Consider the following 4,725-nt stretch of genomic DNA (forward strand, 5'->3'; position numbering starts at 1 on the left):
GCCGACAAGACCCCCCTGCTCCCAGTGTAACAACCCCCAGCTCTCTAGGAACCTTGTCGGCTCAGGCCTCTAAGCCCCCACGCGGCTCCCCCACACCCCAGCCCAAGGAGGGACCCAGGGAGCCGCCCACAGGCCCCTGGTGCCTGCCATGGCATTGGCAATCAGCTTGCTGCAGTTAGATTTCCCAGATCCCACTGCTGACTGATTCCAAACTACCCTTAGTAAAGTCTGGGCTGGCGAGCAGGGCTGGTGGAGGGGGGGCAGGATGGGGGGTGCCGGCCGGCTGTACAGGGGGCACAGCGAGCTCTAGGAGAGTTTGGGCTGAAGCAAGCCCCCTGCCCATCGCGGAAGCAGGATGAAGCATTACCCCCCACCCCATCCCGCCCCGTCTCAGAAAACCCCGGCCCCCTCTGGAGGGGGTGTGATGACAGGTCAGCAAAGGGACAGAGAACTCCAGAGTAGGTGAAAGGGCAACTGGACAGCTGGTTCCACCAGGACCCGGCTGTGTGAGCTTTGGCAAGTGGCTTGACATCTCTGAGCCTTCTAGAGGACGGCAATGCCACCGCCTCTGAGAGTGTGGAAGGCTCAGTGAGCCCAACTCAGGCTGGATACCAAGGCCCAACCCTTGGTCAAGGCCCCGAGCTGCCTCTGGGTCTCCGGACTCCCACTAGGAGACGGCAGACCATGGGGCTGGTCATCCCCTTAGGGCTCTCCCACCTCTGACGCCCTGTACAAACAACGGTCACCCAGTCCGGGCCAGGGGCCACAGCCAAGGTGTCCCTCAGCTGGGGGGAAAGGGGAAAGAACCCAGCGTCACCACGTCCTGAGCTAAAGCTGCAAACAGCAAGGTCTCCCGGGAGCTCTAGGACCAGAAGGGCCCGAAGAGCCATTGAGGCCAATCCTCCGCCTCCAGACCAGACTGCAAACTGCCAGTAGCCTCAGAGAACCAAACTGCCCTTGAACTCGGCACCACGAGGCACTGGGAAGTGCCTCTTCTAATCCGGCTCAAGTTCTCCCTTTCAGGGTAGACCCCACCCTTCAGGGTTCTACTTTGGGTCATCCATGATCATTCAAACCCGGTTCCCGCTCTCCAAGGGAAAGCCTTGTTCCCACCCCCCCAAACCAACTCCTCAGATGAGGCCAAGAGTGGGACAGGAAAAGAGCAAAGCCAAAGCAGGTAAATGAAAGAAATCAGCATTTATGGGAGACCCACCCCTTATCGGGCACTTTACTACTTCATGTTGTTCATTCTCCAGCAACTCTGGAGACAGAGGTACTCTGAGCTCAACCGAGACAAGAGAACAAGGCTCAGAGAGGTTAAGCAAACTTGCCAAGCTCACACAGCCAAGAAACTGGCAGAACCAGGATTTCAAGCTGGTTGGCTGGTTCCACTACCTCCAGCTGCACCCCCGGTTTGGAGACACCAAAACAGACGGCACCAAGGCCCAGGTTGGGGCCCAGGGGTGGAAAGAAGGCAGCAGACCTTGGCCAGCTGGGTCACAGAGGTTGTGGAAACCCTGTCCATCTGGTATAAAAGGCCAGCACAGACATTCCCTGCCCTCCACCCTCAGCAGCCAGGTAGGGAAGAGGCCAGATCATTTGTCAGGGGCCACCCCCACCCCCATCCTGTAGCTGGGCCCTCAGCCACTGCTGCCCAGACTCCCCCCTGTAATCACGGCTTCCTGTTTGGCGTGGAGACTAGGCCTGGTCAGTGGGGGGAGGGGAGCAGCCACCCCTCTGGCCAGGGCCTACTCTGAAGGGAGGGGGGCCGGAAGTAAAGGCTACCCAGCCTCCTGGAATCTTGGAAGGCTGGGAGCCAAAGCAGGGGGGCGGCCCCCAAGGAGGCCAGTCAACAAATATTTACCCAGTCCTGGCCTGATGTTCCCAGGATGTGGCGGACCGTTAGTGGGGACAGCAAGACGAGCCAGGTGGTCTGAGACCAGCCCAGACCCCACCCCCTGCTGGGATGGGGACTGGTGGAGGGGGGGGGCAGGAGAAAGGGGCTGGGCCCTAGGACGGCTCCTGGCACTCTGCCCCCCTGCCCCAGACACCAAATCACAGGCTTCCGAGCAGCTGAGCTGGAGCCCAGAGCCACAGTGCCCCTGTCCCACCCAGATGCGGTGGCCGCACCCTGGCACTCAGACCTCAGGCCCGCTCCATGCGGCCCCCGGGCACCTCCTAGCCCACGGGCACACGCTTGGGCCCAGCAGAATTCCGCCAGTCTCGCTGTCCCTCACTGTCCCCTCAACCCACCTCCGAAGGAGAGAACACAAAGCCCCCCCTCCTGGGCTCCAAAGCTCAGAGTCCTGGTTTCCTTCCTTCCTTCCTTCACTCATTCCCTCATTCAGACCGTTCAATTCTGGGCCAGGAGCAAAGCTGGCCTTGGGGTACCGCAGGGATGCAGACTTGGGCTCCACACGTGACAGCTTTCTGAGGGGCAGAAGGGATTCCACGCAGGCCTCATCACCGATGCAGCGTGAGCCCCAACACTGAGGGCAACCAGCGTGAGCCAGGGGGCATGGGGCTGGGTGGGGGGGGCAGGTTAGACCCCTCACATCCTGAAGTTCTAAGTATTTCCCCTCTCCTGGGCCCTGACCAGAGACGAGCCCCACCCCTCATCCTGCACAGTTGACAAAGCTCTCCCTCAATCCAAACCCATGACCCTCAAAGAAGCCCATTTTACAGATGACAAAGCCTTGTGAGGTGGCCGAGGAGCAAGGGCTCCAGGCTCAAGCACTGGGTAAGCGCCGCCCCTCCCCCCTCCGCCACCCGCAACACGTATTTAGTGCCACCCACCTCCAAGGCCAGGGGGAGCATTAGATGAAAAGAGATGGGGGACGTGCCTGGCCCAGAGCCTGGCAGAGAGCAAGCCCTTAGGGGACAGCAGGTAATGTGGGATTCATCTGGGGGGTGGTAAGGAGGCCCCAGGGAGAAGTAGCTTGCCCAAGATCACAGAGCAAGAGGGGGTAAAATTCGGACCTCGGCCCAGTCCTCTTGGCCTGCCAGGCCCTGGCTCCATCCGGTTCTGCTACTTTCCAGCTGTGGGACCCTGGGCAAGTCATTTAACCTCCCGGTGCCTCCGTAAAATGGAGGTTCTAACAATTCCCACCTCCAAAGACGATCAAGTGCCTGGTGGGCGGGGCTCCAGTGAGCGTTAGTTTGCTGTTTCTGTCATTAAGCCCCGGGGGTGTGCGCCCCGCCTCCCAGATCCTGCCCACAGTCCCCGTGGGGGGAGGTGGGGAGGGATGACAAAGACAGATGGAGACTTGACCACCTCCCATCCCCATCCCCACCCCCAGCTGCCTCAGTCTGCTCCAGCCCTCCGCAATCCTACTGCAGCCCCTTCTAGAATGACCCATCCCTCTCCTCCAAGCAGCCAGGCTCGGGGAGGTGGGGGGATCCCAGCTCCAATGGGAGTGTCTGTAGGGAGGCCTGGCTTCTCGGGGAAGGGGGGGACTCTGTCTCCACCTCTTTCTTCCCTTCAGGAGGACCCCTCTCACCCACCCCACTGATGCCCCAGCACTTTCCAGAGCCCAAGCCCAGAACTGCCCTGCCCCAGTGCTGCCCCGGGGCCCCCCCAGAGACCCCTTGTCCCGTTCCATGAGGTGGGAGGCGTCATCCGTCTTCAAAAGGCCAAAGGGCTTTTTTTCTACAGTAGAACCCCCAACACGAGGGAACAAGTAACACACTGAACTGGCAGCTGGAAGCACTGGGTTGCTCCCTAGGGTGTAGAAGGCGCCAGGTCCCCATCCCAACTCTGCCACGAGGATGTTGCAACCCCCAGAAGCAGTCCTAGAAGTCAAGTATTTGTCTCCAGTCGACAAGTAAGAAAGCCTGGGGTTATGGCAGGCTACAGCTTGCTCCATGCCACGTGGTGACGGCTTTTATTGCAGAACTCAAAACCTCCTCCTCCAGGAAGCCCTCCCTGACCTCTCCGGGCTCCCTCCTGCAAAGACCCTCTCTGCTGAGAGCTCACGACATGGCAGGCTGTGCTCAGTCTACCCCCGGGGTTCATTTTCTCATCGCCACATCCCTGGGAGGTTGGCATGGTTATAGTCCCCATTTTACAGATGAGAAGGTTGAAACAGAGAAATCCCTCACTCAAAGTCACTACAGCAGGTGTCTGTCTTTGGAGCCCCTGCCACCTTGGGAGCTAACAGAGAGCAGACCCCTGCGGTGTCCCTGGGTCAGGGCCTGACCTGCAACAGCCCCAGGGTCCCCAACTTTTAATTTTTATAGTGAGGACAATCTAGCTCTGACAACTCATCATTCAGTCACAGGGTGGCTGGAGGAGTACAGAGCTCCAGGACTGGAAATGGGGGGTGGGGGGGGGGGTGGGAGGGGGCAGGAAACACCAGGCCTGGGGGTGGGGCTTCAAAAGAATTCCTTGTGACTCGATTGGTTAAGCTTCTGACTTCAGCTCAGGTCATGATCTTACGGTTCATGAGTTTGAGCCCCCGCCAGTCGGGTTCTGTGCTGACAGCTCAGAGCCCGGAGCTTGCTTCAGATTCTGTGTCTCCCTCTGTCTCTCTGCCCCTCCCCCATTCGTGCTCTGTCTCTCTCTCTCTCTCTCAAAAATAAGTAAATGTTTCAAAAAAAACAAAAACAAAAACAAAACAGAATTCCTTGATTGATTTCACCTCCCAGTGGTCCCCAGCCACAGAATAACAACCTTACAAAAGAACACGAAATCAACATTTGTTGGGTGTTTACTATGTGCCAGGC

The sequence above is a fragment of the Panthera leo genome, chromosome C1 (assembly GCF_018350215.1).
Source record: "Panthera leo isolate Ple1 chromosome C1, P.leo_Ple1_pat1.1, whole genome shotgun sequence".
Classification (NCBI taxonomy): domain Eukaryota; kingdom Metazoa; phylum Chordata; class Mammalia; order Carnivora; family Felidae; genus Panthera; species Panthera leo.